Genomic DNA, 17,438 nt, shown 5'->3' with positions numbered 1-17,438 from the left:
AATCATTTGTCACCCCTCTAAAATGCCTGTACCCCCTATTTTCTACTCACCTTCAAGGAAGGATATATCAATACCTCACTCTTATTGTGTTACTGGGCACTTATTGTCCATAAACATGGATGCTTTTACTCTTGTTAATCTGTCTGTTGTTAGCTTATTTCAGCCAATTTACAGACTCAAACCTTTAGAAAGGATGGGGCAGAAATCAGCAGAGGTTATACTGGGTTTTTAATTTGTAGCTGATTTTTATTTTCTCCTTTATGCTTGCTTTATTTTCTAAAATGTATATAATAAACTTACATTGCCATAATTGCAAAAAATGAACCAAGTTTCATTTAGGAAAATAATGTGTTTGACATGGTAAGAACTGGCTAACCCAGTCCTCCTTAAGGCTAGTTTGCAAGCAGATGTATAGGATGATAGCCAATTGAGAGAAAATAATTGAGTTGCCTCTCAATCAGATGCACTAACAAGGACTTGCTGGAAGTCCTTACAACAAATTCCACTCTTGCTTTTTGACTCGTGGATTGTTTCCTGAGAATATAGACTCAACCTGTCTTTCACTGTCATCCATAGGTAATAACTGGGCTGTAATTAGTGCTTGTAGCAAAAAAGAAACTATGAAGGAAGCTTTGTAAGTTTCAAAGCCCACTGTCAAGCTAATTGGTCTCAGAGTCCTAGGAGACTCTAGGATGATACTGACCAGCTGCAGCCAGTGCCTCCCTACTATGAAGTATTGTGCTTGGCTGGCTAACTTCAGCTCAGTAAGTGGATGAAGGGGAGTATCCATTTCACTGCTTGGTGAACCAAAACAATTTCCTTTCTTCAAGAAATGGGAGATTATGGTTTTGTAAAAATTGCCACTTCTCTTGGGATGGAGGACTAAACTGGTAGACGTTTTCACTTTCTTATGAACTTGTCTGTGACTTTTGCTTTGAAGAAAGATATTCATCACTGGGAACAGAGGCATGCACCACTACACCCAGATTTAACCTGCCAAAAAATATATAAATTGGTTAGGTGTGGTGGCTCATGCCTGTAATCCCAGCAGGAGGATCTTGAGTTCAAATCCAGCCTCAGCAAAAGTGAGATGCTAAGCAACTCAGCGAGTTCCTGTCTCTAAATAAAATATAAAAAAGGGGTGAGGATGTGGGTCAGTTGTTGAGTGCCCCTGAGTTCAATCCCCAGTACCCCTCCCCCCAAAAAAAACCATTGTACAAATAACAATTATTTTGGAAAATATGACTTCAAAGAGATTCTTCTTCTTCCTGCTCTTCTCCTCCTTCTCCTCTTCCTCTTTTTTCTCCTTTTTCTTCTTCTTGATGATTTAAAGGAAATCTCTATTTCCCAATTACTCCATAGATTTCTGATCTATACTTCTTCAGTTCTGCTCCACCTGCTCTGCCAGCATTCCTTGTCTAGACATATGTTATCTCAAGATCTCCTTTTTTTGCTTCAAAGTTAACCATTTAATTGTAATGTATCTACCTCATAGTTAGTAAATGGCAATATTAAGAAGTCAATTGTAGATAGATTTCCTTTGATTAACTCTTCCTTTACATATTTGATCAGATGAAGAACTATATGGGTATTATATTGTCCTGTGATCCATAAACATAGCACAATTAGAAGAGATTCAGAATTAAGGAATAGCAAGCAGACTCTATGAAAGTCAGTTTCAGTATACAAATTAAATATTTTTAAAAGTCTTATTTCAGTTTTAGGTTGCATTAAAAAATATTATAGAGGAGGTGGCTTAAACATCAGGAATTTATTTTCTCAGTTTTGGAGGCTGGAAGTCCAAGGTCAAAGAGTTAGAGTGGTCAGATTCTGGTGAGGGGTCTTTTCCTGGTGCCTGAGAGATGAAGTTCTCTTGAGTCTCTTCTTATAAGGGAACTAATACCATGAGATTAGGACTCCATCTTCATGACCTAATTAATTCCCAAAGGTCCCATCTCTAATTAACATCGCATCAAGGATTATAGCTTCAACATAAGAATTTTGAGAAGACAATTTTGTACATATCTTCCCATCCCTGTCCTTGCACTCACCTGCAAATTAATAACCTTCTCATAAGCAAGATACTTTCATACTGTTCCAATGACCCCCAAAGTCTTAACTTATTCCAGCATTAACTTTAAAGTCTCAATTAAATGTCATCTAAATCACCTGTGAATCTAGATAAGCTATGTACTTCCAAAACACAATGGTGAGACAGAAATAGGAAAAACATTCCTATACTTCAAAAGGGAAAAATAAGAAAAAAGGAAAGGGTGTTAGGTTCCAAGCCAGTCCATAACTTAGCAGGTATGGCCTTAATGATCTCTGAATCACCTTGTGCATATTTTTTCTCTTTTCTTGTAGAATAATACACATTTGCAGCTGACTACATCTCTCTTCCTCTCTCTCTCTCTCTCTCTCTCTCTCTCTCTCTCTCTCTCTCTCTCTCTCTCTCTCATACTGGGGATCAAACCCAGGGTGCTTTACCACTGAGATATATCCCCAGCCCTTTACATATATATTTTTAAAATTTTGATACAGGTTTCTGAGAACTTCACCAAGTTGCTGAGAACTTCTAACCTAACCCTAACCCTAACCATAACTCTAACTCTAACCAAGTTTCTGAGAACTTCACCAAGTTGCTGAGACTGGCCTTGAAACTTGTGATCCTTCTTCTTCAACTTCTGGGGATTACAGGTATGTGCCACTACTTCCAGATCGAAGTTGAATGGTTCTATAACTGTCTTGTAAGATCCAAGAAGTTCAACAGACTTCCTTCATTTTATCCTTTCTTAATCTCCTTTAATTCAAACTGGCAGTGTTTCTACCCACATAATCCCATAAACTCTTTATTAAGGAATAATCCAGCCATGCCTTGATGTTCTCATCAGAATAGGCTTTCTTGTGTTTTCCAATATATGGATAGGTTGAGAATATTCCAAATCTTCAAGTTCTGGTTCATTGTTTTGCTTAACAATTTCCTCTTCAATTTTTCTGTGTCCTTTTGCATTTTCTATAAGCAGTCAGAGGCAATCAAGCTGCTACTTCAATACTTTGCTTTGAAATCTCCTTATGTGAATACCCAATTGCATCACTTGCAAATACTACAACACTGTGCAGCCAAGTTGTTTGCCACTTAATAACAAGGATTTCCTTTTTTTCCCAATTTCAATAACATGCTACACATTTCCATCTGAAATCTCATCACAGTTACCTCTAACATCTCTGTTTCTAGCACACATTCCCAAACTCTTTTAATCTCTACCCATTAACCAATTACAAAGCCACTCTACATTTTAAAATTTTGTTATAAAAGCATGCCACTTCTTAGTACCCAAGTCATAGTGTGAGTTACCATAACAAAATATCAGACTGGGTGGAAACTCCAGAAACTTATTTTCTCACATTTCTGAATGCTGGTAGTCCAATATTAGAGTAGGATTCTGGTGAGAGCTTTCTTCCAGGCCTACAGATGACCCCCTTCTTGCTCTCCTTATGCAGAGAGTTCAAACTCTTTTATGTCTCTCAAAAGAGCACTAATCCCATCCATCAGACCAGGCCCTCACCTTCATGACCTAATTACCTCCCAAAGGCTGTATCTCCAAATAATATCATATTGGGGTTTGGGATTCAATTTGTGAATTTTGAGGGAACATAAATATTAAGTTCATAACATGCCTGTACATTTCTACCTGGACACTAACCTGGAAAAAAGAAATCTATGATCTATACAAACAGAGGGGAAAAGTCAGATTATGCAAAGGAAAGCAAAATTTGCTATTAAACAAATTTTTTATTTATATATGACAGTGGAATGCATTACAATTCGTATTACACATGCTATTAAACAATTTTGTAAAGAATTGTTTTAAAGAGTTCTATTTTTCTTCTATAAAAAATTCATTCATAAATCAGTATTCCTTCTATATTACAGAATTAGAAGTACTCTATTCATCTTGAATTCCCCTATACACAATGTTAGCCATTCAAAAACAAATAGAGGAGCAGTGCTCCCTGTACTGCCACTCAGCAAGGTTATTCTATTTGGAAGCAGATACCATGTTCCAAGAGCACATTCTAGCCCAGCAAGAACAGAATGAAAAATTATATTGGCTATATATTTCTTGCCAGGAATTAGAAATTTGACAGTCTCAGCACCAGCACAGCTTGTAAATTCATGCTCATCTTCCTCAGCTAAGATATCTGTGGTTAGCATTCTTTCTACTGTCACTGATTTGTTTTTGGCATATAAACTTGTGAACTAGATGACAAATGCAGTGAAAAGCATTAGTCCACCAGCAAATGATGCTATATAATAGTCTTTCAGGATGCCCAATTGGTGCAAAAGTGTTCCCATTCCACCCAAAACCCATGGCATCAGAAAAAGGATAATTTGATTAACATATACACAAAAGCCTAACTTGATTTGAAGGCCTCCAAGAAGAGTCTGTGGAATGTGCTTCAAAAAAGAAGTCCTGTTTGTAATCGTTTAGCAGAAGCACATCTGGATTCATCCTTTTCACGCAGGATTATTCTGAAAATCACATCCTTTTCTGTAACCAGAAGACTCTTAAATCACTGGAGGGAAGAGGCGGTGCAAAGGCAGCCTGAAGTCTGCACTTCTGCTGGTAAACCCCCAGGTGAGCACTCCCACCTGGAAGCTGGCTGGAGGCATAGAAGCTGCAGTGGCCCCAAAGCAAAATCCCAGAGATGCCTCCATGGTTACTCCTGGATTCCATGGCTCCAAGGTCTTCTTTTAACTTGAGAAAGTATTTTGTCTTTCCAACTCAACAAGAAGCTCATCAGGCTCAAGTAACAGGCCTGTTTCATTTTTATAAAATCCACATTGTCTCAGTTCTTGGCAGATACTAGTAGTTCAATTGATTATTGTCAAACAAATGAATATTAAACATATTTATTGGCTACCTATTCATTCATTCATTCAATCAGTTTATACATATTGCTTGAGCACAATTATATGCCAGTCATGTTCAAAGTGCTGAGGATATAAACTTAGACTCAACTAAGATCCCTGTCCTAAAGAAACTTCCATTCTTTCAGGTGCAGTTGTGCATGCCTGTAATCTCAGCAACTTGGGAGGCTGAGGTAAGAGGTTCACAAGTTTGAGGTTAGCTTCAGCAACTTATCAAGGCCCTAAGCAACTTAGTGAGACCCTGTCTCTAAATGAAAAAATAAAAATGGCTGAGGATGTGGCTCAAGTTAAGTTCTGGGTGAAGTGCCCCAGAGTTAACTCCCCAGAACAAACAAACAAACAAACAACAACAACAAAAACTTGTGATTAAAAATTTTGGCCCAGGACTTCACACGGCTAAAAGGTATGCATCAGACAGAGCCTTCTCTCGTTGCGGAACTGGAGTGCTTGCATGATTTGAAATGGAAGGGGTGAAGAAAAATCATGTGGCTCTCTTGTGATAACACCCTGTCTTTTCCTCTTCTTCCTCAAGGCAAGAATTCAGGAACTCTATGACTCAGAGAAAATGAGAATCTAGGATAAAAGTCTGTGTGTGAATAAACGGAGTTGGGAGCAAGAAGGGCAGGCAACCTCCAGGAAGGGGGAAGTTACCCACTGGGCATTCTCAGACACGTAAGGATGGGTACAAGATTTCCACAGTATGTATGATTGAGCCCTAAGCTACTTTATTTTGACATTACAGGAGAGCCTGGGCCTGGAAGGCTGGGGGGCATGACAAATTCAGATTATTCTGCAGTCTTAACTTCTTTCCTAGCTTGGAGAGCACATTGGCAGCTCTTTGTAGGATTCCCCATGTGATTATGTGATAGGTCTTCATATTTTGTTACTCCCAGAAAAATCCAAGAACTTTCAAATATCTCTATTGGTAGAATGGATTCATTTAAATGCCTATCATTCCTACTTGGACACAAACTTTCCCTAAATTAAAATGAGACTATGCTGGGGAGTGATATTGTTATGCATATATAAATAGGTAATAACAATTCTCATCATTAGGGACAACTATAATGAACAATAAAAATGTGAAAAAGGAGACTCTATAAATCTGAGTTTACATAATGCAAAAATCTGAACCATTTCCTGTTGTTTTGTGAAACCATTTTCTGAATCTCATATGCAGAGGACTCATGGGTCTTAGTATCCCACATTTTTTTTTCTCTCTGAGGGATCCATAACTAATCCCAGGAAAATGCAGAAAGTCTTGTAAGCTCATGGTTTTGACATGTTCCTTGATTATGAAGAAGTAGCTGTTTTCCAAGCAGTGATGCAACTTGAATGTGAAGTTGTGTCATCAATAACTTATTTGCACAAGTCACTTTGTGCAAACCAGAAATGAACACTGGCCTAAACTTCCAGCAGTGGGGGCTGTTTTCTCTCTCAACCTTTACACCATACTTTTGCATCCCACCCCTCAAAAGAGCAACTAAATCCAAGGAGACCCAATGTTTCACTGAAATCACAAATCTAGTTTGATTGGAGCAAACTCTCACTTTCCCCAAGGTCCCTGCTCCAGCACTGTTCTGGCTTTGAAACTGAACTTTGGGAAGGAACATTCCAAAGACAACCTTGGTTTCAGGGAGATCCATGTAGAAATTCCCTGGTCTCTACTTTTGCAAACAATGAGGAGTCAGAAAAAGCTTGGGACCTTAAAACTTCCATCTAAAAAGTTAGACTTCTGCTAGAGAGGATGTCATACTTAGAACTACAAATGCCCAAAGAGGTCATCACACTGACACACGTGGGTTAGTCCTGTGCCTATCCATATTTCATTTGCAGCTTCAACTCTAAAACTCTTTAGCTTAGCCTTTTTCCTTTCAGAGCCTGAAAAATGAATTGAGTAATGGAGAACATTTATCACCAGTGGATTTAATAATCTTTTCATCCATTTGCTTTCAGAAACCTGCCTAGAATGATGGTGATTCTTCTCTCTTGTTATCATTTAGCTCTTTACCTTGATGCTATATTTTGCTCCCTTAAAGCTTTTAATGTCCCTAGATAAATCAGAGCTTTTACATCATCCACCACTTTCTGCAATCCAAATACTCTGTCTTAATCTAGGACTGAACATGTTTCTAAGTTCATCTACTTTTGATCACATCTGGCTGGGGCTTTCTATCTTCCATAGAGATTTTCAGCATTGAAAAGTACACAGTTTTGTTCAGCTTGAAACCTGATTTCCCAAAAGTTTCCATTGAGACTTTAGGAGTTAAAAAGACAATGTCTTAAAGGCAAAGCAGAAGGCAGGCAATAAGGCGAGCCACAACTAAACAAGATGCCTGGGAGTTAGCAGCCAAATCCAACAAAACCCAAGCCCTAGGCTGCTCTTTCCTCTGCCCTGAAGCCTTAAATAGCTGGCTAAGGTGGCCACCTCAGTCTAGAAGGCTCAGCCCCAGCCATAATGTTAAGGCTAAATTTGCACTTGTCTCTTCTCTGTTCTTTAAGCATCCTATATAGTCTTCATTCCATTCCAACTCATTCCTCATGTTTTACTCTTTGTTCAGTTGTCTGTCACCTCTAACATCAGCACTTTCTCTTCCAGACTGTGATCCATGTGTATTTGTTAAACTAGTACCAGTATCTTAACTAGTTAGACAAATGCTATCTATTCTTATTGTCATAGAACAGGATTTTTCAACCTCAGCTCTTTTGACATTTGGTGGGGGCTGTCCTGTGCATTACACGATGTTAGCAGCAATGTTCTCCTTCCCAAATCACTGCAATCAAAAATGTCACTAGACATTGTCAAATGTCTCCCAGGAGACAAAATCACACCCTGGTATACTCCCAGGGATAATCACTGCTACAGAACAATACAAATGGTCCCCAGCTGATAATGATTCCATTGAGAATTTTTCAAATTTACAATGGTATGAAAACAATACTCATTCAATTCACTAGGTACTGTCCTTCAAATTTTGAATTTGGATCTTTTTCCCAGGCTAGTGATATACAGTGTTATCCTGCCTCATGATGTTGGGCATTGGAAACCATTGGTACTCTACAGTCTACTGTGTTGCTAAGCTATGATGTTTGGTAGGGTAGGTGCATTCAAAGCATTTTTTTACTTACATTAATCTTAATTTACCATGGTTTATTGGGACCTGACCTCACAGGTTGAGAACCTTCTGTATTAAAAAGGTAGGTTGAGCTGGATGCAGTGATGCACACCTGTAATCCCAGCAGCTTGGGAGGCTAAGACAGTAGGATTACAAGTTCAAAGCCTGCCTCAGCAACCTAGTGAGGCCCTGAGAAATTTAGTGAGACTCTGTCTCAAAAGAAAAAAATGGATGGGCATGTGGATTAATGGGTTTAATATGTGGTACAAAAAAGTGGGTTGAGTGATTTCATTTACAAGGTCTTTAATAGCATGGACTCTCCCAAACTAAGAAAACAGCTTCCTCCTCCTCCTCCTCCTCTTCCTCTTCCTCTTCTTCCTCCTCTTTCCTCATCCTTCTCCTTCTCCTCTTCCTCTTCTTCCTTCTCCTCCTCTTTCTCTTCTTCCTCCTCCTCTTCCTCCTCCTCCTCATCTTCTTCCTTTTCCTCCTCCTCTTCCTTTTCCTCTTCCTGCTCTTCCTCTCCACCACCTCCTCCTTTTCATCCTCCTTTCCTCCTCCTCCTTCTCTTGATTATTATTAGAAAGGAATCACCAATGTTTTTACCAATGTAATCTTCAGATTCTAATTTAGACATATTTTTAATATGATTTCATTAAAACCAAAGTTTAAAAAAAGTATTCCTGGGAGGTAGTTTACTAGAAGGCTCTCTAGGGTAGGGTAGGGGTTAAGAGTATGGAGTGTGGAACCAACTACTTCAGTCTGAAATCCAGTTACTACCAGGTACTACCAGTGTGATCTTAGGGACGCTATTAACATCTCTGTGCCTCCTTAGCTAATAATAATTTAATTACTCTAAATCATAATCTAGATATAAATCATAATTCAGATATGATAACCTGCCAAAAATTGGTGGTAGGGTTAATATTTGAGTTAATATTTGAAAAGCTCTTAGAACCATTCCCAGCACAAAGTAAACAAGATATAAACATTAGCTTAAAGTCAAGAATATGAGGATTTTCAAGAAATCTCCACATTTTAAATTATTCATTTAGGACTATTTGGAAGCTTTAAGATTCTGCTGCCAAAAGGATCTAAGTAGATCCTGCAAAATGTACAAAACATATCTATTCTCCCATATTTCAAAACCGAATTCTAAGATTACAGTCAGCTTTGTACCTTTCTATTGTTAATTCTCAACCTTCCTTCAACTATAACATAATTTTTTTCCTTTTTTCCCATTTCTCTCCTTTTCTTCTTCTTGCAGTCTGGGGGATGGAACCCAGGGTCTTTTGCATACCAGGCTCTAACACTGAGCTACAGCCTAGCCCTCAACTCTTTTAGAGAGTAAGGAATAGAATGAATCTCAGAAGACAAGAAACTGGAAATCTCATTGTCTTCTGTATATATCAATCAGTGCTTCCTACTTAACTACAAGAAGCAAAAGCACAAAAAAACCAACTGATTGCCATTTTGGTAACACATTCCAGTTGGTGTGTGTGCTCTGGGATATTGGACCATTAATCTCTAGGGAACTTCCCTTTATTCTTTTGTCTTTCCTTTTTGTATATTAAAAAAAATCAAACCATGTCATGCTTTTGTTTTGAGTGTAAGGAATTTTTAGACTGTCATCTGTGACAATCATTTCACCGGTTGCCATCTTCTATATTGTATTGTATCGGCAGTGTAGTGCAAGGGCAAAAACATGGCTTTGGGGAAGAAATTCCCCTTTCGCAACTAAATAGATTTGTGAGCTTGGGTGAGCCAATCTGCAACCAAGAAGAGGATCCTCACCAGAACTTGACCATGCTGGCACCCTGACCCTGTACTTCTAGCTTCCAGAAATATGAGAAATAAATGTTTGTTGCATAAGTTGTCCAGTGTGTTCTGTTTTTGTTATAGAAACCTGAAGTAAGTCAGTGAAATTAGCCTTACATTAGGGAGAAGGTAACCAATGCAAAAAGATGGTGAGAAACTGGCCCATAGTCACCAGTGAATTAGCACCAGTTGAATCTGGAACTGGATTTTCAAAACCCTGAGTCTAGTACATTTTCTTGGATTTGTGCTTCTCAAAAATTAGCAGATAGACAATCTGGGAATCCTAATAAAATATAGATTCTGATTCAGCAGGTATGTGAGCCTGAGATTCTGCCTTAACTTAAGGAAATTCCTCCCAAGTTGCAAAATAAATTTTCTCCAAAGTCCCCATCTAACAAGCCCCCAAATGGTACCACCTCTGCTGAGCCAAAGACTCCACTTGGAGCAGCCAAGGGTCTATATAATTGTTTGCATCAAATGATGGTATTTCTGATGCTCTGAGGCTAATTTTCAGCAGAGTTCAAGGGGCAAAATGTGCAGAAAAATAACAAAACATATCATGGGGATAACCCCAAGAGTCATCATTCTCTTACCATTGTAAAGTTAGATGAGAATTTATTACCAAAATACCAATTGAACTTCAAAATAGCAGAACGACAGGCAACCCTGAATTTTGCCAAGGCCTACAGGCAATCAATAAAAGTTTCTACTCAGTTGACTGATTGAAGGTCCTGCTGGGACCCACAAAAGTCCCTTTCCTCCTTTCCTTCACTTAGCACCAGGAAGCTCATTAGCAATGGGGGGGACGCTCCATCAAAAGGAACATTTCTCTTTCTTCTGAAAACTGATTGCTCCAACTCTGTATACATTTGTTTTTCATTTATATGGATATTTCAGCTATTTTTGTGTAACCTACGTAACCTAAATCAGCTAAAATAAGAACTAATTCCAACCTTTGTATCAGATTTCAAACTGCACCTGAGCTTAGCACAGATGGAACACCAGGAAGGATGACAGGTTGTGATGAAGAGGGCTGCTCTCCTGGCCAGAATGGCATTGAAGTGGGTGCAGATGTGTGGAAGAAGCTCAAGTGCCACTGATGACAATCGATTAATGAACAGTGCCTTCCTCTTCTTTTTTTTTTCCACATATAGTTGTTTGTGCTTTTACTTTCATATTAAGCTGACTTTACACATTAGAGTAGGGGTTGGTAAACTTTGTCTATAAAGGACCAGATGGTAAATATTTTCATCTTTGCAGGACATATGTAAAATCTCCATCACAACTACTTGACTCTGCCCTTTGAGTCCAAAAGCAGCCACAGACAATATGGAAACAACTGGGCATGACATTGTTCCAAACAGACTATTCATAGACAATGATTTAGAAATTTCAATTCATCTTTATATGTCTTGAAATATGATTTTCCTGCTTATTTTTTTCATCATTTACAAACATAAAAATCATTCTCTGCTCACAGGCTGTACAAAAGCAGGCAGCAAACAGGATTTGGCTCCCAGGCCATGGTTTGCTGACCTCTGTGTTAAAGTAACATGAGCCCTGCCAAATGCAACATTCTCATGAAGTTGTGTAATGTACAACATCAGACGTAGAGTAGACTTCCGGATTTCCTGCATTTATGATGACAGCTTTAAAGGAAACCAAAGCTGTGCACTGGGGGCTATTCTAGGTGTTCTGCAAATGTTTTTTCATGGCTGCCTTCAGTATATGATATCTTCTCATTTCCTAGGGCTATTTGGTTTGTGAATGTGAAACCATCAACTTCCTGTGTCAACTTCAAGTAGCTAAGTTTCCCATTTGTTTGAATTCCTTTAGTGGACCCTTGTCTTGTATTTATTTTGGCTCCAAAGACTGACCGTATCCATACCAAGGGTTTGGAAATGTAAGTGGTAATTTTCTGCGAAGAAATATATTCTGACCAGTTTCACTGAAATTTCCTAAACTATGTGCTTTTATTCTAGTAATAACTATGCTAATAGGGGCTGTGGAAAAGTCCTTTAGCCCTTTTGGCTTGTACATATTACAGTTACAAGAATGTAGATGGATTTCTTTTTCCATGGGGGAATTCAATGCATAACCCAGAAATTGTTTCGAATGCAGAATTTATCTTCATAGCACGCAGTCTTAACAATGCATGTTTGGTTTTTGATTAAGCACAGTTCTTCTTTTCTGTTAGATATTCTAAGCTTGCTTTGCTTTTGGCTCTTTCTTTCCACACCAGGCACTGGTTCCCTTCCAGTTTTACCACATACATGACCTTTAATCTCAACAGCCTTAACTTAAGGAAATTCCTCCCAAGTCACAAAATTAATTTTCTCCAAAGTCCCCATCCATATATATCTCTCCTCTTTTTAAAGTTTGTTAATAGCACAAACTTAAAACAAGATACAAGGGCTTCAAGCCTAGGATTCCTTTTTTATGATGTCTGTAAACCATCATCTAATTGTTGATCTGACAGATTACATACATGGAGTAAGTTTATTAGCCAGAGTATCTTTTACCCTATAAAATTAATTTATTTCTGCCCCATAAGTGTATTTGGGAGCAGGTCAGTAAGAAACATCTGAATCATAATTACTTTTGGAACAGCCCTTATGCTCAGTAAAAATAACATTAACTCGGGACCACTCCCAACACTCTGCTGCTTTAGGAGATGGGCTAAAGAGCCAAATACTGAATGAAGGATGCCTACAGACCCGGCACAACTTGGCTGGGACCTTGCCAACACACCTGAGACAAGGATGGAAGGAGCATCATTTGACTCTTCTTTGGGTAATTTGTTGTGTTCTCTTGTGCCTTTGATAGGAACAGTGAGACATAAAGGCTTTGTCCAAAGAGGAAGAGATGGGGGAGCACCACAGCTGCTGCTTTGGGCTTCACATAAGCTCTTAGATCTCTGACATCTGCGCTTCCTCTACCCTGACCTTTTCCCAGCACTTCCCCAGCCAGAGGGTAGTGCTCCCAAGAATGCAAGCCTATGTCACAACACCTTGCATGATCAACGACATCCCTGGGTGGCCTAACAATAAAAGCACAGCATCCTGAGGAAATCAAAAAAGAAAAAGGGCAAGAAGAACTCTAAGTGAGAAAATCTGCAATAATAAAGGCCAAGCTATTCAATGTCTATTTCATTGCCAATTCATAGACTAGAAAGAAATTTAGTTTTAAAACTACACAAGTGTGCACATACACACAAACACACACAAAAGACACACAATGGCACATCTTTAACTTGTTTTTAATGATGAATGTTTTGGAGTAAATTGATGCATATAATCTTCTTAAAATACACACAAACATGATATGGCTTTTGTTTGTTTACTTATAAGCAACTATAGTTCAGAACCCAATTTTGCCCTTCAAATGTCCACCTGTGATGGAGATAATATTCATTCTCAATTAGCCACACTGCTGGGGAGGGGAGGGGATGGCAGGGACATACATGATGTGCAAATCATTTCTGTTTAGTTCAGGAAGAGTTTTATGGTGTTCATTGCACCTGATTTATCCTCTGATCTGATGATGTTTGGCTTCTACTAATTTTAGAGGAGCAGGTATTCCCTGAGTGTACACTCTGATGAAATTTATCCAAACAAAAAAACTCCCAGAGCTGTTTCATTGCAGCTTGGGTAACTTTCTGCTGCAGTGGCCAAAGGAATGGTGGAATTTCTCATGCATTCCCCCCCCCCCATTTGCTTTTCTTGTATCATGACCCTCATCCCCATAATGTGTCAAGCTACACAGGAAGCAGTGGCCATGCCTGATCAGTTGCTGAAAGTATACAAAGCCATTTACTCTAGTACAAGGTTCTTCAGCCTTGGCGCTCTAGACATATTGGGCCACATCAGGGTTTGCTGTGGGGTTTGTCCTGTACACAGCAAGATGTTGAGGAGCATCCCTGGCCTTTACCCACAGATCCTAGAAGCCTGTCTTTTCCCAGTTATATAAAATAAAATTGTCTTTAGATATGGCCCACTGTCTCCTGGAAAAAAAAACACAACAACAACAACAACAAAAAACTTCTCCTGAATGAACACCACTTTTCTTGTATGATAGAATTGTGGGGATACATAATATAGTTTGTTTTATGTCTTTCAGTTTGGCTCAGTTTGAAGCATGAGTTGTTCTTCTACAGACTTCTGAAGTACAGGACAGGCAGTTATGCAAACTAAGTTGCAAGTTACATGAAGGAAGTGACCCTCCCTTGTTCTTATTCTCTTGCCTACTCATAAAAAGTAGATGTTCAATAAAAGTATGACAAGTTGAATTACATTTTTGTTTCATTCTGCTACTGCTATTTTCTTTCCATTCTGTACCGAAAATCTAGTACTGTCAGCACACGTTTCTTGGTAACTGGATAAAAAGTCCTTTAGCTTTGGATCCCCAGTCCTGGCTCAGTTTCAGACTTTTTTCTTTTCTTTTTCTTGAGACAGGGTCCAGTGTGTTTCCCAAGGCCTTGAACTCATGATCCTCCTGCCTCAGCCTCCTGACTACCTGGCATTACAGATGCCCAGCTCAGCTTTAAATCTTGATTTTCTTGGCTTAAAACACTTTTCTCATGAAATGTCTCTGTCCTGGGTAAGTCTTATCTCTCCACTTTTTCTTTCTCAGCAGAATTTCTTCAACTTTCTCTCTCACACCAGCTCTTCTAATCTGCCTGTAGTCCTCTGGCAGTGAAAGCAAATATCATCACAAGCACAGAGCCTGAGAAAGAAAGCCTAAGAAAGCACAGAAAGGCATGTAGGACTTAAGTATTGGAGAATACTTACAAAGGACTTTGGGTCTAGGTTTTTTTCTTAATTGAGTCATGTGAAGAATGATATTGCAAAAGGAGTCAGAATTTATACCAGATATTATTATATGATTGATTCTTCCTTTTTTAAGACAAATATGTCATTCTTGAAACTAGATTTTTACTTTCCAGTATACTATCCCTTGGAAGTATATTAGCAAGTCACAAAGACATCTTATTCAACCCATTAATTGTTAAAGAAAATATTGTCTGCAAAAAGAAAATTCTGAGCACAGTGGTGATATTCTCAATCAGAAAAACAAACAGAAGTACTAACATGTTTATTTCAATTTAATAAAGACCAAGGAAAGTTTATATCTCTAAGCAAGAGAAGGAAATGTTTCAAAGAGTTACAGGGAAATATTATTTTAAGAGACAGATGGGAGAGCTTATGTTTTGGTGAGAATCATTTGACACAGTTGAAAATGGCTTGATTTTTTTCAAGTATTTACTGTTTGTAAATATTTTTAAGTCTCTTTGCTGGGGCAAGAGATATCCTAGGAAACTAAGGAAACTTAATCTGAGCTCTTGAACCTGAGTTCAGTTTCTGAAGACTGTTGACCAATGGATAAGTGTCTAATATGATTACCAAAGATTTGGCTTTGAGATTCTAATAGAATCATTAGAATCGAGTGAGGGCTTTCTGGAAGAAGTAATGCCAGAATAATCTAATGTCTTTTTTGAAATAAGCTTTACTACATTAGTGGGATAGTGATATGAGAACATGAAAGAGACCACAACAAATCCAGTACCTTACAACAAACACAATGCAAAGACCTTCTGACATATATGTGATTTCCTCTCAGTTGATATCTAGGCATATAACATAATACATAAAATATTATTTTTAATAAGTGAGATGAAGGGCCCTTGTATTGAGAAATGCCAAAAATAAAAACCTTCCCTATGACTATATATATAGTATTTCTCTTTGAACAAAAGGCAAACTATTTGAGGGCCCAGGATGTGACAATGACAGTAAATGGATTCTAGATGTCAATGACCATATCATCATATGGACTTACTCTTTAAAGGCATTTGTTATTTGCACATAGCATGTACAACAGAAGTTTGGCATGGATTATCCCTGAGCTTTTTCCTGTGACCTATCTGGTGGAAATCCTAGGGGGTCAATTTTTTGGCCAAGAGAAGTAAAACTACTGGAGTTAAACAAACCAACTCTTCTAACACTCTCAGCCTACCCCTCCCACTGGCCTAGCAGGGGTGATCTGTGTCCAGGGATTGCAAGGAAACTCTGAAGATGTGGTCTAGATGGTTACTCTTCTGGTAACAAATGTACCAAAATACATGGATCTTCAATGATCTCTGTTTACATTAAAGGGGAAGTACCAAACTGAAGAGTGGCTTCAAGCAGGAGCCCTTTAATACACACACACACACACACACACACACACACACACACACACACACATATTTAAGCTTTACTTCACAAATATCCTTGTCTGTCAACAAACTGTCAGCTTCATTACCAAGCTGGTTGAAAAAATAAATGTGTCATTGTAATCCTTTATTACTATACCTAACAAGTGTTTCTAGAATTGGATCTCAGGCAAGTCCTTATCAATGGATTGGAGACATTGGGTGGGACCAGTAAAGGTTGTCTGGATTTGAGAAGGCACTGGCTTTAGGGTCTTTATAATATGTCTCCTCTAGAAGATTAGGTTAACATATATTTAATAAAGCTTGTTTTTCTGTGCACCAGAAATTCCATGCAGTACATATAGCCTTGAAAATAGGTTCTGGGCATGGGCAGACAATACCAGTAGACAGAATTTAGAAGCTAGAAAGATGCTCACTGTGTAGCCATAACCACCAGATTCCATTTTATTTCTAAAATTGTAATTTTGTTGTTCATCCATTCATTTCCATAGGGCTTCTTCATTTTGTATTATGCTGTTTATTTTGCTTTGGTTCTCTAGTCCAACACCAATACACCATGAGGAACAGCTTCTAGGCAGTGTTTATGAACAGCTGAAGGCCAGGATCAAGTTAAATTGCACATATACTCCCAGTGGGATTTTCCTCTTTGCACTTTATAATCTTCACATTGCTAAATTCCTTAAACTGTAGTTGATTCTCTCTACAAGAATTGCTAAGACGCTGCCAAAGCAAATTTTGAAAAGGTAGAAATGTGACCTTTATACAAATATATGGTGAGCAGGTATCAAAGACATATTTTACAAGGAAGCAAGGGTGTAGGAGAGACTTATGTATATATAGTCAGTAAAAAAAATGTTAAAATATGATTGCAAAGATAGATATAAAACTTTTACATGCTTTAAGGAAATACAAGCCTAACTTTCAGGGACATTTGTTTATTTTTTTTACCAAATAGAAATAATTTGCAACTCTCTAAATATTGTTTGCAGCTTATCAAACTACAAATTAACTTCTCTTTTCATAGAGTCCTGGTCCTAATCAATGGTAAATAGTAAGTCAAACATAGATGTATCTTCCTAGAGAATGAAACACACTTGGATGGGCTTGATAGTGCTGCATTATAACTTTGCAAGGACAAGCTATTATCCTTTTGAATATTTACAAGTATTGTCTAACATTTCTTCACAGGGTCATACATAAGACATTTTGTCTAAAGTTTAGTAGAAGGGGGTTTTATAGGTCATGGTCTCTGAAATTCCCTTATAACTCCCCCAAAAGTCCTATGTCATTAAAAGCTTCAGCAACCAACAGAAAACTCCAGTGTTGAAAGATTTATCTCTCTAAAAGCAAGCTTTGGCCA

At 38.2% G+C, this 17,438-nt stretch overlaps 1 pseudogene; it reads right to left on the bottom strand.

Annotated features, from left to right (window-relative positions):
- Positions 1-3,928: 3,928 nt before the first annotated feature.
- Positions 3,929-4,526, bottom strand: LOC144371596 (pecanex-like protein 4 pseudogene; annotated as a pseudogene).
- Between the last annotated feature and the right edge of the window lie 12,912 nt (positions 4,527-17,438).

This window comes from Ictidomys tridecemlineatus, chromosome X, assembly GCF_052094955.1.
Source record: "Ictidomys tridecemlineatus isolate mIctTri1 chromosome X, mIctTri1.hap1, whole genome shotgun sequence".
In the NCBI taxonomy this organism is placed as follows: domain Eukaryota; kingdom Metazoa; phylum Chordata; class Mammalia; order Rodentia; family Sciuridae; genus Ictidomys; species Ictidomys tridecemlineatus.
The sequence above is the reverse complement of the archived record's forward strand: the minus strand, read 5'-3'. Positions and strand labels throughout refer to the sequence as shown.